This window comes from Pteropus medius, unplaced genomic scaffold, assembly GCF_902729225.1.
Source record: "Pteropus medius unplaced genomic scaffold, Ma_sr-lr_union100, whole genome shotgun sequence".
Classification (NCBI taxonomy): Eukaryota; Metazoa; Chordata; class Mammalia; order Chiroptera; family Pteropodidae; genus Pteropus; species Pteropus medius.
In genome coordinates this window covers 6,897,050-6,917,608 of record NW_024352784.1, presented here as the reverse complement: position 1 = coordinate 6,917,608, position 20,559 = coordinate 6,897,050, and the positions used below count along the sequence as shown (strand labels likewise).

The following is a 20,559-nucleotide window of genomic DNA, read 5'->3' as shown; positions in this document are numbered from 1 at the left end:
ATTTTTTCCCCTCAGTTTAGGAGTAGTTTATCAAACAAACATCATTTCCATAAGCAGACTTTAAAAGTTTTTAAAAGGTTGATAGCTGTGTTGGGGGAAAATGAAAACAAAAATCGAAGTAGAATCAGCAATTGTTTATCTGAGATAATTCTCAATTCTGTTTCTGGTTTTAATGAATTTTCTCCTGTTTTTAATCTTTCTAAATCATAACCAGAAAGTAGAGGGAAAACCTTTTTTTTTTAGTATAGTAAAGAGAAAAGTTTAAGGTTATCAAAAGAATGTACTGTTTTATAGATGTCATTTTAATTCCTAAGGACCAATGCTGTAATTTGGGATGGGGGAATAATGAAACCAGGAGAAAGTATGGAAACCCTAATTTAGTTTCTATATTACTGTATGATCTTATGGAAGTAATTTTATCTCTGCCTTTTCTCTTAACTGAAAATAGAGATAGTAACAGTTGCTGTGACCAGCATACAGTTGTGAAGCAACTAAGTAAAATATTGAATATAAAGAAACCTTTGAAAAGTATAATTTGTTAGCTAGTTGTTAGCTGCTGGTAAACTTATTAACAGTAGCTTACATTATTGAACACCTGTTATGTACAAGACACTATGTGAGATGTTTTCTCCAATCTTCAAAATAAGCACGTGAGATGACTGCTAGCATCTCTCTTTCATGGATAAGGAGATCGAGGCTCAGACTGGCAAGGGAACTTATTCAAGGTTTTGCTGAAAGTAAGTGGCAGACCTCATTTTCAGTGGATGTACACCTGATACCAGCAGTTATGTGTTACGTTCATTATTTAGGTGCTGTAATTTTTCCGTATAGAGGATATAGGAGTTTTGCAAGTATATTGCTGTGAGAGTTAAATTTTTTCTTCATTTAGCCTATTCCTTTTTTCTTTTTGAGCATAGAAAGATTGGTGAAGACAATTGACATGCATTTACATTTATCTTTTATACACAGAAAAGAATAACATCTTGCCCTTGTGTTTTTGTTCAGTTTTGTTTTTTTTTTTAAATGCCTACAGCACCTGATCTTCCTAGATGGTCTCCCATCCAAGTACTAACCAGGCCCGACCCTGCTTAGCTTCCGAGATCAGATAGGATCAGGCATGTTCAGGGTGGCATGGCCATAGACTTGTTCAGTTTTTACAACAGCTTTGTGAGATAGATATTTCCATTTTACAGGAGTTAGGAGATTGAGGATCAGAGAAGTCTTGGCTTGCTCAAAGGTACATTATTAACAAATGGCTAAATATTGGTTTAAACCTGTATTTTGTCAATCAAAGTATAGTACTTTACTTTTACTACTATACCATATTGCTTTTTAAACTCTATCAAACTAGGTCAGAAACATGGCAGAGTGAGAGACATCCTCAGATTTCTCCCCTTGAAACAATAATAAGCTGAACATCTAAAACTCAACAAAAATACCGAAACTGCACATCTGAGCTGGGATCTTTGCATAAGAGCTACCACAGTGCCCAGAAAAGTGGTTTATGTTCCTCGAAAGTGTTTATTGAGTGAAGAAATATTAAATGCTGCTTCATGTTCAAAACAAAAACAAAAACACTCTATCAAACTAAACTGTGGGGCACTAGAAATGGCCCTTTAGATTACTTCCTAATATCTTTAGCTTCTTCACCCCAAGAAAATCTTGACTGAAGTCCACACACAAAAAATTTGCTGATAAAACTCTCAGATGGTCATGATATTGCAGACTTACAAATAACATTTCTCTACTGAAGCTGAGAGATGAGACTTTATCCAGTATTCTGTCACCTATTTTACCTGAATATTCATTTCCCTTTGCCATGATAAATTTAACATAATGTAATACATTTTCCCGCTCTTTTTTAAGTCTTCTCTCTCCTGAGTAATTTCCCCCACTCTTCCATCCTTCTAGCTTTGAGATGGAGGAAAATCATCTGTGTGGTAGGACCCTCCAGAACATTCCCTTTTTAGAAATAGTGTAGTATAGTAATAAGACTAGAAAGAACCAGAGACTCATTGATCCATCATTAATATGATTTTGTTTGATATTGATTCTCTAAAATTGATCCAGGTCTTAGTTATAAAAGATCCATTATGTCTTGGCTCTTATTCATGGACTCAGGGTGAGGTAATTTGTATGCAGCATTGGGAAATTCATTCTTGTTTATGGGGTTTTCTTCTACTTTTCAACTTTCAATTTTCCTTTCCCTTTCAGACTGTGTAAGTACCAACTGAGGCTGGCAAGAACATTTTCCTCGTTTATAGACTCTGCCTTTTGAATTTTTTGGAATGATAAATGACAGTGATCATATGTGTAGCTTTAACCCTCATCTACCTGGCTGTATCTTCAAGGCCCGGCTTTCTTTATTCTCGCCCTGCTTCCCACACAGCTGGGATTGATTAATGTCTCCTCATTTGGACACTTGTCCCCATAGTACTTTGTATATTGCTGTGGTATAATCTATCACTTTCTAGGGAAGGAGATAGACATAGAAGGAAGAGCCCTAACTTTGAAGAAGGGCAGTGCCTGCTTGGACATTTAACGTATTTAATAACTTTATTTCTTCATTTGGAAAAGAGAAATAATACCTAATTCACAGAGTTGTTGATTAAATTAATAATATATGTTAAAATGAATTGTAAGGTGTTAAACTACATAGATGTTTGGTAGAATTGTAATTTTATGTATAGCAGTGGTTTTAAATTTTGGCCATGCATTTGAACCATGTGTGAAAATGTTAAAATTGCCTGGGCTTTATCTCAAGTCTGCTTAATCAGAACCTCTTGGAATCTCTATTTTTGAAGGTTTATAGGTGATTCCAATATGCAGTCAAGGTTGAGAAGTACTGCCTTATAATATTTACATAAACGTCATATGCGAGCTGTTGTATGAAAACTAATGTTTACTCATTTAAAATTCATTTCCTAAACACACATTAAGCATCAGGCATTGTCATGGGTTCTGAAGAAACAGATGAATCATACCTGGTTCCTGCCCTTAAGTTTATAGTTGAGAAACAGATATGTCCATAGACAATAATACTATATTGAGACAAAAATGACACATGGAGACATATGCTATTGCATTGTGAAGACAGAAGAAATTCATCTACTCTATCTGACATGGGAGTGTCCTGGCAAGCTACCTTAACGAAAGTGACACCTAAGTTGGGTTTTGAGAGATGAGCAGGGGTTAACCAAGTACAGTGAGGGAGAGGAAAGCCATCCAGAAAGAGCTGTATGAGGGCTAGAAGGCTTGATAGCATGTTTGGGGAATCCTGAATAGTTTAGTACCCTTAGAGAATAGATGCAAAGTGAGGAGTGGTAAGAGAGAGGAGGGCAAGGCTCAGATAATAAAGGGCCTTTCGTATACTGTACAAAGTACTTTCATTGATATTATCTCACCTTATTCTTTCAACAACTCCCTGGGTTAGCTAGGACAGGTATTGTTTTATCTCTATTTTATAGATGAGAAAACAGGTTAATTGAATTGCCTGAGGGTGTACAGCACAGATATGATTTGAAGCCAGGTCTTTCTGACTCTTGAGCTCATGCTTCTTCCATTACACCATAGCTGTCCTGTACCTTTACAATGTTGTGAGGATCAGATAAGCTCTGTAGATAAGTGCATGGTAATTTGTAAGCTGTAAAGTACTTGACTGTTAGGAGTTTTGACTAAGTGGCCTCTAAAAGTTGCTTTTAGCTCTAAGATTCTGTAGACCTTTTCTAGGATTTTCCTTAATTGCTGAATAGATTTTTTTTCCCTGTGGAGTTGGTAGCCAGAGTCCAGTGAGTTAAATAACCAAATAGTTAGTTATTCCTCCAATTTGAGTGTCTTTACTCAAACCTCTTTGTTTTTAAAATACATTTCTTTTTCTTTTATTATGAAAGTAATACATGATTCTCATAGAAAATTTGGAGAATACAAAAGAATAAAAGGTAAAAAAACCACAAAAACTAACCCAATAAATTCATCAGAGTTTTATTATAGAAAGATGATCAGTAGTAGCATTTCATCTATTTCCTTCTAATCTCTTTTAAAAAGAGTTTCGTATCTTTGAAAAGATACGAAAAGGGATCTCCCTGATATCCCCTTTCCCCAACCTTACTGTACGTTGGGGATAAATGAGATCAGGAACTAATCAACATCATCAGCCTCATTACAACTGACCTTTTACTGAGGACTTTCACAGTGCCAAGCAATTTACATTTGATTTTTTATTTTACTCCTCAAATGATGTTACAGATTTTATAAAGTTACAGGTTTATACTCATTTTACAGATGAAGAAATTTAGGATCAGAGAGATTAAGCTGGCATTTGAAGACATTTTTATGATTGTTGCTGTGTGACCATTGCAAGTCTCTTAACCACTCTGAGCCTCAGTTTTCCTTAGCTGTCATATAGATGTATTAAAGTTGATGCCAACTTCACAGTTCAAATATTTTATGACTAATTTTTTTTCCTTCTCTCTGCCCTCACCCTTTCCTTGTAATACACTAGGAAATAGTCCATCAATAACAGTGTGTCACTATGGAAAGAATTTTCAGTGGGTTAGAGGAGAAAAATTTAAATTTCCAGGTTAGGGGATGAGTAGAAAGGGACCTGGAATATTTGGAAGGAATCTCAGGACCCCTATCACCTTTTGGAGAATTAATATTTTATAACATTTTCTTTCATTTAAGATTAATTTTCCATCTGAAATTTGACCTGTCTAGAGTCTGAGATTTTTATTTGGTATCAGGATAGATTTTGTTTGATTAATTCAAGAAGTTATCTATACATAAACTGCAGAGTAACTTAAAGCAAAAAGCCAGATGAGCAATGATAGACTTTCAAAGTCCAGATTTCCCAAGCAGCCTAAAGACAATATGTATTTAGGGTTTATTGTTTTCAAACACTTTTATATACAGTCTCATTTAATTTAATTCTGTCCTTAAGGCATCACATTTTTATAGATGGAGAGAAGTGACTTGTCTATGATATAGCTGAGGGTTTCTTCTGTCCCCAAATCTGGTGCTGACTCCTGATCATTTGGATGCTGTCTTCACCTGTGGTACTTCTTTCATTTTTCTCTTGACTTTTAAGACATTTCTGGTTCCTTGGAGAATGTAAAATTTATTTACAGCTTGTTCTCTTTTAAAAAAATCATGTCGTTTCATAGAATTTTCTGAAGTTGACAACTTTGTAAAGGTCCCAGGCCAGCTGGGAATGGCTGCTGAGTATATTCTTATTTGTGGGTTGATAGAGTATGGGTGAAACATACACACTTTCATATCGAGTGTATAAAACCAATACATCTCTATAGTGCTTCTATTTATTCCATAATTAGTCTACAAATATTTATTGATTACTTCCTATATATCAAGCATTCTGCTTAGTACTAAGGGTACAATCATAAACAATTCAGAAATGGTCCTTGTCCTTTCTCTTATAAAACTGACATTCTAGAGGAGAATACAGACAAAAACATTAAATGTATAAATAGTTGCAGGTTTTGATAAGTCCTACAAAAGTCATGAAGGATTAATGTAAAGAATTTTGGAGTGATAAAGGGAAAGCCTCATTGAGGAGATGATGTTTTTCAACTAAGATATGTAAGATAAGTAGATATTAATCATGCAAAGAATGGTGTATAGAGCATGTCAGGCAGAGAGAACATTTTAAATGCATAAAATCCTTGAAAGTAGATAAAAGTTGAGAGCTATTCTATTCAATGTGGTAACTACTAGCCAGTGTGGCTGTTGAGCATTTGAAATGTGGCTAGTTCATATGCAGATATGCTGTAAGTGTAAAATACACATCAGAGTTTGAAGACTTACTACTGAAAAAATTTAAAATAGCTTTTTATATTGATTATATATCAATTGGGTTAAAATATATTTTCAAATTAATTTCACCTGCTTTTCTTAACTTAAAAAACTATCTACTAAAAAATTTAAGGTTACAGATGTGGCTCATGTTGGTGGCTTGCATTATATTTCTATTGGATAGTGCTGGTTTAGCTCAAAAAAGGCGAATGGTATGAGGTAAAGTTGGAGTAGGAGGAAGGAACCTTTCCAAATGATATCCTTCCTGTGCAGTACCCTAGTTAATCCTGAGAAACTGAGAATTTATTATTAAATCTGATTTAAATCTGATTTTATAGACAATTAGTGACTACTTGACCATCGCGCCAGAATGAGGTAAACCAGCACTTTAGCAGTGTCTTGAGTGTAGAATGTTCTCTATCATTGTCAGCTAAAATAAGCAAATAAAAATTGATGAACAAATTGATTAATCCAGATTTTCAAGTGGTTTTGAGATTGATTGCCTCTGGGTATCTATAATATCTAAACAGAACTGTTGGTCAAAGATTGAATTTTTCATTAAAGAAAAACAAACTCTTTGCAGGCTGACTCCTCTTGAAATTGTTTCACAGTAAACTTCTTTCAACTTTTTTGTATATTTAAAAGTTCTTTATAATAAAATATTGGGAAGGGGAGTATGTACAGCGAGCACCCATATACTCATCAGATTCTATAATATTTTGCTATATTTGCTTTATTACATGTCCATCCCTTCATTCATTGATCCATTTTACTTTGAAGCATATTTCAGAATAAATTGCAGATATCAGTACTTCACTTTAAACATTTTACATTCATATCATTATTTGTTTACATAGAACTATATTCTTATCTACTATGCTGTAGCATTGTTTGGTTAATGTCTGTCTGCCCTACTAGACCCTAAGTTCCAGAGCATCATTTCTCTTTAAGGCATGATACCTTAGAATGAGTTTTAACATACTACCTTTTTCTTTAAAATAAAAATGTCTTTTTTTTGTTCACTGTTGTATTCACAATTCCTAGCATATAGTAGGCACTTAATAAATATTTTTTGATTGAATGAATGAAAGTGGAGCCAGCATTCAAACTGAGGTCCACATGACTTCGTTACTAAGAACATTTGTTTGATTTTCTCCAGTTTAATAAACATAGAAGAATCCTTTCAGTGTCTGATGTCCGGAGATAGAAGGGACCTGACTGTGCTAAGTATTTAGCTACTTACTGTAAATATCTCTGACCTGAGTTGAAGGTGAAGTTATGCCCTTCAACTAAGGATATGTAATATTCTTAAGCCAGTTACTAGCTACTTTGCCATTCTGGGTCAGTCTTCATTTTGAGCTATGGAATTACATATTACTGAAAAATGGCATTGGATTGAGGCTCTTGTAGGCATATTGATCTTCTAGAGGGTCCATTCTTTTTAGTACTGTTCAAGACATTTCAAAACAAGCAGCTTTCTTCTAGATTAGTATGAGTTTTTTTTAAAGTGCCACATAATTCTAATAAGGCTTAACATCTAAAGTATTACTTTCTTCCACTAAAAATAACAGAGCTCTATTTCACAAACTGTTTTGTAATACTATATTTAAAATTCAGCCATGATTCTATCACTAATGAATGTACTCTTGTTTTCTTTTTTATTACACACAAACATATATATATATTCACATGGTTATAATCACAGTGTAGACCTAAGTTTTTTGTTTGCCATTTTTTCTAGACCTATAAATGTTTCACATGTTACTTAGTGTTTGTTATAAAATTTAAGATTGTATTTTATTATTTGCCTAAACCATAGTATCTGTCCTACCAGAGAAACATAAGTAGAATTCTTTCTCAGGGAAATCTCAGTTACGCTCTTGAGGCCTTTCAACTGATTGGATGACACCTGCCCAGATTATGAAGAATAACCTCCTTTATTTAAAATCAACTGATTGTAGCGTGTACCACATCTATAAAATATCTTCACAGCAGCACCTAGGTTAGTATTTAATTCAATAACTGGATGCTATAGCCTAGCCTAATCGACATGTAAAACTTATCATCGCAATCGTTTAGGTTTTTCTTTTCCTATTATAAATTAAACTAATTTTATTAATAACATTACATTTAGCTTTTTCCTTTCAAAAATTATTTCTTTAAAATGAATCCCCATGGGTAGAAATACTAGGTCAAGGAGTATGAAGACCTAACAGGCTCTTGACAGGATTTAATATTTGCAAACTGAAAATCTCACCACAACCTTTCTTTTAATGATGTCTTGAGGAGTTGATTTATTCAACTGACTCATTTCCCACTTCCACAGTGATTATAACTATGTGACTATGTATGTTTATGTATTTAAAAAGAAACAAGAGTTTATTCATTTCCCATTTGCACAAACCTGTTTTTCTCCCTGTGTTTTCCAGCTCTGGAAATAGCTGCTTTTTTTTAGGGTTATATTCTGTTCTCCCCTCAGTCTCCACCTGTCACTTTCTCCCCTGCCCTTCTCATCTTTTGTGTGCTAGACTTTGCCTCATACATCACAGATAAAATGAAGCTTCATTTTCCTGCTACTGAATCTAAGAATCTGCTTGGATTTGTACCCATTTTTGCTTTTGCCTCTTCCTTTACAACGAAGGACGTGGTTCAAGGAAGGGCCTGCTCCTTCACATGCTTTTAGATTCCTTCCCATGGTCCCATCTTAGAAAACTCACTTCATTGCTTTCTAATGAATTATCATAAGCAGTATTTAAATGTTTTGTTTAAAGGAAAACAGTTTTCCCCACCAATCAAAAGCATTCCTGAGATCCCATGTCAGGCTCCAGCTAAACCATGTCTTTGCTCTCCTTCAAAGCCAGTCTTTTTTAAATAGCTGTTTATGATGTCTGCTTCCAGCTCCTTACCTCCTGTTTACTTGGCAGCCTCCTCCACTCTACCCTCATCACCTCATCACAACTGCTTTTGCTAAGGCCCATAATGACCCCCATGGTGTCACATCTACTTAAAAAAAGCAAACAACCCCCACTCCCCGCAATAATCCCTTAATAGCATCTTAATTGTTAGTGTGGTTCAAATGTCATACTTTCTTTAACACTTTGAAACAGAAGCCACACCAGGGCTACACAGATTGCTTGATATCTTTTGTGTCTCTCTTAATTGTTTAGTTTCCTCTCAATCTCTTTTTTTCCCCTTGTCAATTTACTTGTTGAAGAAACCATGTTGTTTGTCCTGCAAAGTTTTTTCCACTCTGGATTTTTCATTTTTCTGTTACAGTTTAACAAGTTCCTTGTTTCTATATATTACTTATAAGTTAATATCTAGAGGCTTCATCAGATTCAGGTTTTTGTTTTGTTTTCATTGTACAATTCGATGAGTTTTTTTCAATTATAGTTGGCATATAATAATATACCAGTTTCAGTTGTACAGCCTAGTGATCAGAGATCCACATAACTTGCAAAGTGATCACCCCACTAAATCTAGTATCCCTCTTCCCCCTTATATATTTATTACATATTTAACCATTTTTCCCATGCTATACTCTACATCTCCATGTCTACATCTCTATTCTGCAACTATCCATTTGTACCTCTTAATCACTTTGCCTTTTTTTTGCCGTCCCCCAAACCCTCCTCCCATCTAGTAGCCCTCAAAATATTCTGTTTCTATGAGTTTATTTCCACTTTTGTTGTTGTTACTTTGTTCTTTAGATTCCACATGTATGTGAAATCATGTGATATTTGTCTTTCTTTATTTGACTCATTTCATTCGGTGCAGTACCCTGTAGGTCCATCAAGGCGATATCTTTTTCCATCTCCGTTCTTTTAGTCTGTGTGTGTTTTTTAATCTGAAATGAGTCTCTTGTAGGCAGTATATGCAGAGGTCTTGTTTTTTATCCATTTAGCCACTCTACCTTTTGGTTTGGAGCACTTAATTCTTTTGCATTTGAAGTACTTCTGTTAGGAATGTAGCTATTAGCATTCTTTATTCCTGTTTTTGATACATGTTTTTTCTTCTTAAAGAAGTCCCTCTAACATTTCCTGTAATGCTGGCTTGGTGTTGATAAATTCCTTTAGCCTATTTTTGTCTGGGAAGCTCTTTATCTGTCCTTCAACTCTAAATGATAGTTTTGCTGGATAAAATAATCTTGGTTGTAGATCCTGGGTCTTCATACTGTCAAATGTTTTGTGCCAAGCCCTTCTGTCCTGCGTGGTTTCTTTTGAGAAATCAGCTGCCAGTCTTATGGGTGCTCCATTGTAGGTAACTAACTGCTTTTGCTGTTTTTAAGATTCCCTCTTTTTATTTAACTTTTGGCATTTTAATTATGATGTGTCTTGATGTGGGCCTCTTTGGGTTCCTCTTTCTTGGGACTCTCTGAGCTTCCTGGGGTTGTATGTCTATTTCCTTCACTAGGTGAGGGTAGTTTTCCATCATTATTTCTTCAAATAGCTCTTCAACATCTTGTTTTCCTTCCGGTGTGCCGATGAGACAGATATTTTTACCTTTAATAGTGTCCCATAGGCTCCTTAAATTATTATTATAGTCTTGGCTTCTTTTTTCTTGCCATTTTGATTGAGTGTCCTTGGCTTCCTCACCCTCTATATCAGTGGTTCAATCCTCTTTATCCATTCTGTTTATTTCATCTAACATACTCTTCATTTCAGATAATGTGTTCTTCATTTCTGACTGGTTCCATTTTATAATTTCCATTTCCATTTTTATGTTTTTTATCTCTTTGTTCAAATTCTCACTGAATTCATTTATACTTCCCCTAAGTTCATTGAGCATCTCTATAACCAGTGTTTTGAATTCTGTATTTGTTAGATTGCTTGACTTCATTATATCTGGATCTCTGTTCTCTTTTCTTATATGGTTTCTGCTTCTTTGTCTTCCCATTTTGGCTGCCTTTTTGTGTCTGTTTCTATGTACTAAGCAAAGCTCCTAAGTCTCTGGGTCTTATTAGTGTAGCCTTGTGTAGTAGGTGTCCAGAGGCACAGTCCTGAGAGGGGTTCAGCTGCAGGCCAGTTTAGCCCCAGCCTGTGCCCCTCCGGGGGCCACCTGTTAAGATTCAGCAAGCAGTCCACCATGCTGTGCTTACAGGTGCCTTGAGAAACCACAACAGAAACGGAGGCCAGCTGCTGCCAGTGTGAGTCTTGGTTCTGTTCAACAAGGAGCACCTGACTTCCCAAGGATGTGGCTTGGGTGGGGCGGTGAGTTGGGTGAGGCAGAGTTTCAGGGAATCCTCTGGGCGGAGCGACCTCTATTATCTAGTTTGATGACATCTCAGTTATGCTGGCCCTACGTCAGCACACTGGGAGTAGGGAGGGCTCAACATACGAGAGACCCTAGCCTCTGGCTCTCACTTCAACAACTCAGTGTCCCCCCGTAAGTCCCTGGTGCCCCCTGTGCAGCTGACCCGGTGCTGGTGCTCAGAGTAAGCACGTCTGTCACCGAGAAAGTCTGTTTGCGGACACAGCCTCTTTAAGAGACATCTGTGGCTGCTGCTGCTGCTCCGTCCCACTCAGCCGCTTGGGGCCTGGCAGCCTTGTGTCCTTGCTTGGTCCTACCTCCTCTCTCATCTCAGGGTGATTTCTTATTTCTCTCCGTAGTTGTAGGGCTTGTTCATCTAGATCCCCGGCGACTTTTCTTGCTGTTTTCTGTCACAATTTTGATTTGGTTGCAAGAGGCATGAACAAAGCCTCTATCATCTATGCCATTTTTTTTTTTTTTTACCTACAATAATCTTTTAACTAACATCTTTGCTCAAGACTTGTAAAGGCTTTTTGTTTGATTTAGGAGAAAATATGAACTCTTAAACATGATTTATAAGGTTCTGAATGACCTGGCCCTTGTTTTTGTTTCTCTTAACTTCATCTTGTGCTACTCTCCACCTCAGTGATTGGCATTTTTTTCCTGTTCGACAAAGTTTGAGAAAGCCTTTCTTGCCTCAGTGCCTGTTTTTTTTCCTTGGTATGCTCCTCCCCAATTCTGGCTTCTTCACGAGTCTGGCTTCTTCTCTCCCTCTTGTACTTCTTTTAGTATCTACTATGAGCCAGGATTTCTCTGTTATCCTCTTACAGTACATTGTTGTTTTCTGTAATGGCAATTGTAATGATTTGTAATTCTATACTTATCTCACTGTTTGTTATATATCTAGACTTTCAGCTCCATCGAGTCTAAGATCATATTTCTTTTGTTCACCATTGTATCGCATCACCCTAGTACAGTGCCTGGAGCAGTGACTGTTATAAATATTTGCTGAATGAGTGAGCTCACGCTGTCCAATGGATTACCAAGCCTGGTCAGTTTTCTCTCTGAAGTTTTTTTCAAATTTGTTTTTATTTTTCTATTCTTTCTGCTCTCGTTTAGATCATAATCATCTTTTTTTCTAAGCTTTTAATTATGCTTCACTAGTGCCCTGCCCTCTTATTCATTCATTATTCTGCCAGGAGTAATTTTTCTGATTCTGTCATGGTTTTGCCTAAAAGTGATCAGTGTGTCCACATTGCTTATACGATAATATGTAAATTAATTCATTATTCAGGGAACTTTACAATTTGACCCCACCTACCTCTTCAGCCTCATCTCTCCTGACCCTACTCTGTCTCTCTAAAAAGACTGTTTTAGTTTCATTCCCTTTTCGTATGTCATCTCACTCTGTGCCTTCAGCCTGGAATTCTTTTTTCCTCTTTTCTATTAAAGTTCTTCAGGATTCAGCGTGGATGCCATTTCTTCAATGTAGGCTTCCACTTCTCATCTACCATTCATGATTATAAATCCCTTGAGAGTATGCTATAGACTGTGTCTCTCCCAAATTCATGTGTTGAATCCCAATGGCCCTGTGTGATATTTGGAGGTGGAGCCTTTGGGAAGTGATTAGGTCATGAAGATGGAGCCCTGCTGAATAGGATTAGTGTCCTTATAAAAGAGACCCCAGAGCGCTCCCTTGCCCCTTCTGCCATGTGAGGACACAGCCAGAAAAAAGCCATCTGTGAACCAGGAAGAGGGTTCTCCCCAGACACTGAATCTTCTGGTACTTTGATCATAAACTTCCTAGCCTCCAGAACTGTGAGAAATAAATTTCTGTTGTTTGTAAGTCATCTAGTCCATGCTATTCTGTTATGACAGCCCAGAGGGACTAAGACAGGGTAGTACTTTGTTTCTTTCCTTGCTATGTACTCAGCATCTTAAACAGTGTCTGGCATAGAGTAGGTTCTCAAATACTTGTTGAATGATTAAAATAATTTACTTATATACTCAAATATTTATTAGGCTTTTTTGAATTTCTATAGTACTCTCCTCATCCTTTGCGCTATAATTAGATATATAAAAATGCACTTGTTATCTATAGGAAGTGATCACTTATAAAATTAGTACCCGCTTAAACATCCCTCCCTGCTCACCACTGGGCTCTGTCCTCTTCACTCTCTTTGTCAGTAAGTGCCTTTGTAATAGGAGGACAATTAATATCTGACATATAATGCATAGAGATTCTAAAATGAAAACTAAAGTTTCTGCAAAACATGAAGAATTTTATGAATTTGAAATAAAATGATATTGGAGAATGGCTTGAAACACACACACAGACACAACTGACAAATGAGGATGAGGTCGTTAGACCAGTTTAAAATTGAAGGGAAAATTATTGTGAATAATGGCATTATGGGAGATACAGAGGACAATGATTTGAGTAATGAAGGATTAAGAGAGACCCTGGGGAAAAACTGGTGAAGCTCTTGAATATTTTACAAAATCATTCATCTTATCAACGTGTATTGAAAGCCAAATTGAAGTGACAGATGTTTCTTGTTTTAAGAATTACCTTAGTGGCAATTATAACTTAAATTTTGTTAAATTAAGAATTACAAAAATTTGTTTGATGTTTATTTTGATAAATTAAAGACCCAATCAACTTAAAAAATATTTTACTGGGAAATTTTGGTCCCTAGCAAGTTAACTTAAATGGTACTTTTGGGTATTGGTTATCCTCAGATACCAAGAATCCCTCTGTATGTACTTGTACCCCCATGAGATTTAGTTCCTTGAGGTTGAGGATTGTGCTTTATTCATTATATTCCTGCGGTGCGTAAGCTCAGTCTGGTTCATAGGAGATATAAATACATAGGGATAGGAAGAAGTGAATAATAATTGAAGGGATCTGGAAAAACTCCTTGAGAGATTTTTTAGTACATAGCTTGTATGCCAGGTGAGTGAGTAGAGTTTGATGTAATACTTTGCTAAGTCCAAAAAGAAAACTTTTTATTCGTCCTTTTGCCAGTTCTTGCCAACAGTGTACTTTAATATTCAGAGTCTGTTGTCTGCCTCAATAGCTCTTGTTCTCATTGTAATTCTTCCTGGAGATTGAGATGGAAATGAGGAATGTTTTGGGCTGCTGCCTGGGCATCCACATTCATGAGAACTTAGAAATGCAGAGAGACCAAAAGCCAAGCCTTGACCTAAACGAATCCAGGTCAGCCAATCATTGCTTTCCTGGCTCTCCCTTTGTTCTCTGTGCCTCCAGCTGCCTATCTGCAGGAGGTTTGTGCTACAGCTGTTTATAGCAATTAATATAATGCTAATGTGCCTCATAATGAAGGCATGGAATCACGTGGTCCCAGCTGGTGAATAAGAACTGTGTAGTGTCAGCCTTCAAAGTACCTTTTCACTAACAACAATTGGACTAGGCACCTGAATACACCTTTTCACGTTGTTTTTGAAACCATGGAAACAGAAGCTGAAAGTGACCATAGCTTAGGGAAGCTAACCCCTCATTTTATGGGATGAGGAAAAAAAAACCCTCAGAGGTGATAAAGCTCATTTCAAATTAATAATTCCATGACCTCATTTTAACAAAGCTCTATCTCATGGAAATATAACTTTATCCTCTCTCAGTACTGCATAGCAGTTAAAACCTCAGCCACCGACCTAACTTTGAATCCTGTGGCTCTGCCACTTCCTGACTGTGTGATCTGGGGGGAGTTACTTCTGTAGTTTCAGTTTCCTTATCCTTAAAATGGTGCTAATAATAGTACTTGCTTTATAGGTTTGTTACTAGGATTAATGAGGGGTGATAATTGCAAAGCAGTTAGCAGGTTTGGGCACATAACAAGTGCTCAATAAAATTTGGCTAGCATTATTATTATTATTATAATAGGGTAGGGAAGCTAAAATGAGCCTAATGACACCACTGCATTAATTTACAGCCCTGTCCTTGAACTTTTGTTCCTAATTCTTCAGTTAGATCTAGCCCTGTGAAAGCAAGGACTTTGTCTGCTTGCTTGCTTCCCTGTATCCTCAGCAGCTAGAGTACTTTTTAGTGCGTAGCAGGTGTTTAGTAAGTATTTGGTGAATTAATGAATTCTTTTAGGGAAATTTTCTCTGAATAACACTTACTTTTAGATACTCCAATGGCTTGGATCTTTTTTTTTTTTAACAGTTTATGTAAATTTGTACTTCATAGGATTTGTGTTATGTTCTTGATCTTTTCAGATGTGTTTGTTTCCTCTATTGTAGATCATCAAGAGAGGGGGACTGTAATCTCTGCAATGGGAACGTCTCTATAGCTCTTAGTATGGTCTTTTTTTGTGCACAATTATCAGTGCTTAGTAATTACTGATGACTGACTGTAAATCACTTGTATTTAACATTAATTTATTGAGCAAAAACCATTATATACTGTGGCATCATTCCTAACTCTAAGAAGTTGTCAATTTGTAGGGTCAGTCCTTGGTGGCAAGAGGCACCTTACTGCCTTTGTGAATGTTGTTCTTTACTCTTGAAATACACCTCTCCTTCTGTGCCCCTTCTCTGTCAGATGTCATACTGCTCATTTTCCAGGGCTCAGTCTCTGCTGTCAAGTTGATTTTCTTCCTTTCCTCTGTGATTAACTCCTTTTTATGTAAATCTCTTCATGGAGGAAGTAAGTAACTTGCAAATGGGATGATTTTGAGGGAGGACATTTCACATTGAGGAAAGAGTTGATGCAGACAAGGAAGGAAAAGGCCAGGTAATATGGGAATATGTTAGTGAATATTATGTTATCTTCAGTAAGGTAATTCATTAGTTAGGATTCTTATTAATAGGGGTCTTATTAATAGGGTTCTTATTAATATTATGTTATCTTTAGTAAGGTAATTCATTAGTTAGGATTCTTATTAATAGAGGTATGCAACAGAATCTACTCTAGTAAGTTCAAGGAAAAAAGGTTTATTAAAGGATACCAGAGAGATTAGAGTCTTTGAGTCAAGAGTAGAAAAAACGGAGCCTGGCTAAGCTTCCTGGAACTGACTCCCCAAACTGCACTAAAGAACTGAGCTCTCAAGGATGCTATTGTCTTTGCTATAATCTAGAAGCTGCAGAATCAGGAAGCTGTTGGTACAACTGCTAGATCTAGATCTATGCTGCCTCTGCTGCAGTTGATCCAGCAGAAGGGATGTCTTGTGCCCAGTCTCTCCCTAATTTAGTTTCAAATCAGTATTTAGTGTGAGAGAGCATCTGATTAATAGAACCTAAATCACATTTAGAAGGGAGTTTGGGAAATACAGTTTTTTTTTTTTTTGCTGTCCAACATCTGTAGTACCCAAAGCTAGAAGGGGATTGGAATAGGTGTTGAGCAAATCAAGTTACAGATTCTGCCATAGAGAGTATTTGGGTGGCTTGTACTCTTTTCTAGTACCAAATTCTATAAAATTTGGAATTCTGTTAAGCAGAAATTCTGGCTAAATTTGGCTTAAATCATATTAACATTTATATAAGCTTTTGTTACTTTTATCCCTGAGCTGGCTTCCATCATGGTGGTAAATTAGCTAATAGGAATAGTTAAGGAGATGTTTCTTTGTTAATCAATTGAATATATATGTAGGAGGGGTGAGGGTGGGTGGGAGAGAGAGTGGGCAGGGGGAGGGAGACAAGGAGAGAGGCAGACAGACACTGACTCCATCTCCCAAAATGGGTAGGCAACCAACAGCATCCATTTCAAAACTATAAAGGTGGGCAGGAGTCCATTCATAAGGAATCTTGAATGTCTGTCTCACAAGGTGAGATATAAAACTGGATAATGTATATGTGAGGGACCTATACAATGAAGTAGATTATAATAGGGATGAGGTAGGACGTATATTGAACTTAGAGTTTCTTTACCTCTTTGAGCTTTAAACGCCTTTTCTGTAAAATAGAATATAACTACTGCTGTGTTAGGAGAATTAAATGAGCATACATATGTGGAAGTGCCTAGCTCATCATTTAGCATATTAATAAGTAAATATTTACTGAAAATGATGATGCTTAGCTAAAGTAGTATGAACTTTATTCTGAGGACAAGTCTAAATGTGGTCCCTAGGACTGTCTTTCCTCTGAAGACAATTCCCTTTTTCTCAGTTACTGTTTCAGGTCCCTGGTCTTTGACCAAATTCAGATCACCTCTGGTTAAACTGCATGAGTGATGGTTTCTGCCTCTGCAGTCTCATCCTGGGGCATTACATGAATTATTTACTTTATCTGTCACAGGGATACAGAGGTTTCTTTTTGCTCTTATAACTCATGTGTATTCAGGGTGATGTGACCATACATATTTTATGTTTTGTATTTCAGTGTAACTCATTCCTTTTTATTTTCTTCTGTGAGGTCATTTTATTTTGTAACACTATGACCTCTTTCTCCTAATTTTTGTTTTTAACACATTTCACATTTTCTAAATATAAAATATTTAAAAATTGCTTTTAATTTAGAATGAGAAAGGTGTACAGGATTGGTTTAGACTCTCTCCCTTACTTTATATATAAACTAAGATACCTGGATAGCTATTCAAGAATTTCTAAGGCTGATTTAAAAATATACCACTTATTGAATAAGACATAACAGTAAGAGTTTTGTTTCTAATAATGGCCATTAGTTGTGTGCAAATACCAGTTTTCCTTGAAAAGGAGTACATGATTATAGATAATGTATAATTCAGGTGTCAAAGCAACAATTTGTCCTTTCTTTGAAAGGACTTAAACATTTTCGAAAGATATCTGGTTATTTGGAAATTATGTGTGTCTATAATATGAGAGATGGAGACATCTATTAGGATTTTGTTATCATAAAAAATTTTTTTCTGTTGCAGTTCAGACTTTTCTCACATTTACACATTCACATGAAGTTTTCCTTCAAAGAAAAAAAACCAAAAAACCTCTGAAGTACAATCATTAACAAGTGATAATTTACTGTAAACATGGTTAAGCTAAAGTGGGTGTTGCACATAAATGAAAGGCTAATGGAATCATAGAGGCCTCCTTGTAAATTTTTATAAGTATCTTTGCAGGATGAGCTCCTAAAAATCCTTCCGTTTGATTTTCCTAATTCATTGGGGTGGGCGGAGGGGAGGGGGGAGAGGGGGGAAGTAAAAAAAGAAACTAAGACAGGCAAGTAATTTGTCCAAAGTTTTGTATCCTGCTTCTTGCCCTCTTCCTATTTCTTGGTATGAAGAACTTACATCTGGGGTTAAATTTCATTTTTTGTTCTATAATATTAATTAGTCAAAAGTCACTCGTAAATTGTTTACACCTGATGGGTTTAAAGTCATAGACCTGGTTGGCTGGTATCTCAGCCTAGGAAGAGCGACTACTTAGTGAATTGAAATGGAAAGAAGGGCCCCACCATAAACATACTCTTCACTCCTAGACATACTGGGAATGTTATTTAGACATGCCGGTTACTGGATATGCCAACATTATGTTATTAGATGGCTTGTGGCCTTTTCTGTGTTTACATCTAGGGTGATTGAGAAAGGAAGGAATGAAACTGGATGGGTAATTTTTACTCTGTGGTGCTGAGCGCTTCTTACCTTATCTATACTATAAATAGCAGTTAATTTTTTTCTTTCTTTTTTTCTTTTAGAGGGTTACTGTTGGGAGGTAAGGAAACCAGATAAACTGCTTCTTATGGACTCGTTGGTACTAATTAAAACCTAGATTGCCCACTGAAGGGATGCCTTAGGATTAGCTAATCCAACATCCTTACTTTTTGAATGAGAAAACTGAGGCCAAGAGAAAAAAAAAAGACCTTCAGAATTGTACAATAAGTTAGTGACAGTCAGGACTACCTCTCAGCACTTCTCACTCCCTGTCAAGTATATTTCCACTACACCCCTCTGCAAAGCACAGTGTAAGAGGAAATGGGGGGTTAGTGGAGAGAGCACAGATCTGAAGTCAAAAGATTTGAGTATAAACTGTGGCTCTACCACTTACTGACTTGTTCGTGAGAAAGTAATATCACTTCCTTAAGCATCAGTTTCCTCATTTGTAAAATGAGTTAATGCTGATACATTATTAGAATAAAATGTGAGATGCATTTTATTCTAGTGGAAAAAAGTTACCTGCAGTGGAAAAAAGGAAGACTTTAAAGTGAACATGGCCAATTTGCTTTTGGTTCCATCACCTATTAACTAATTTTGGGCAAGTCACCTAATTTAAACAGTTTTCCTTTGTTAAATTGGGACAATAATAGCTTCCTTGCAGAGTTGTTTTGAGGACATTAGTATTTGTAAAGCACTTAAAATAGTGCCTGGCACATAATAGGTATTTAATAAGTGTTTGATATCTTCTCAGAAGACTTAGTTCTGTCTTCTCAGAACCATTCCCCAAAAGCCTAAAAATAGACATAGCAGAACATTCTGTGGCTTTAAAACTATTCTGTAGACTTTGATTTGGAGGCTACAGGTGGGGTAAGGTATGGGCTTTACTGTTAGTCAGTTTTTCATTCTAAACTATAGTGGTCCATGGACAGGCTCTTTTGCCCAGGGAGGGACCTCTAGAGATGGGAGGCATTGAATGTGGTGAAATGATTGAAGAAGAGGTGGAGGAAGCTTGGTGGCTGGGAAACTTGAGAGGGAGAATAGAAGTGGGAAAAGTGGTGCTACTTTTTGTCACCATTCCCTGTCAGGACCTTAGTGGTGAAACATTTTTTTTATTATGTTCTCAGTCTCTGGTACTCTAAGTGCCTCGAAGTCTTGGGAGCATGTCCTCCATTGCTCCAAATACTTACCCACAGTAGATAGGCAATATATATTTACTGGAAGAATGACTATCTGAAGTGGAGAGCTACTGTGGCCCATAGGGGTCCATAAATCCCCGGTGGCCCCTAATCTTTCATCCAAGCTCCATTTTGTAGAGATATTTGTATTTAATCAGGCTTTTTTAGTTTTTAACTTAAGGATTTGCAGTATTTCAGGTCTTGGATTTTTTAAACTTTTCTCTACTGCCAACTTCCCTTTGCAACCTTCGTCAGGCCAGACAGCTATTTCCTTCATCCCTAGTCATTGTGTGGGACCTGCCAGGTTCCTCTTCCTGGTTTTTAATCCTGGGATGCGGTTTGTGGTTCTAATGCATGATAGCTGGAGAACATGAAATCAGGCAAACAACATTTCCTCAGAGGTTCCACGGAAAGCATAATGCTGGATAGGTTCTTTCCTCCTCCCCCTGCCAAAAAGAATACTCTCATAACGCCATTAATTCCGTAAATACGTACTAGGCATATATACTGTGGATCAGACATTTTTATGGATACTTTAAATACATTATTTCACCAAATGCTAACAAGTAACTCTATGAGTTAGGCTGATGATATTGCTCTCAATTGCACAGATAAGGAATACAGAATTTAGATGAGTTGCCTTAGCTAGTAAAGGGTAGATTCAAGATTTGAATCCAGGTCTTTATGACTCAAAAATAATCACCGATTGCCATGTTTGTTAACCTTATCAGAATGTGAGTT

At 36.5% G+C, this 20,559-nt stretch overlaps 1 protein-coding gene and 1 non-coding gene across 3 annotated transcripts in view; one reads left to right on the top strand and one right to left on the bottom strand.

Moving 5' to 3' along the window:
* The window catches only part of PAK1 (p21 (RAC1) activated kinase 1), a 125,704-nt gene that overhangs the window by 3,870 nt on the left and 101,275 nt on the right, over window positions 1–20,559 (top strand). The window lies entirely within an intron of this gene.
* LOC120590585 (5S ribosomal RNA) lies at window positions 1,025–1,143 on the bottom strand. Its single transcript, XR_005649732.1, has one exon. It is a non-coding gene; the product is annotated as a 5S ribosomal RNA (ribosomal RNA).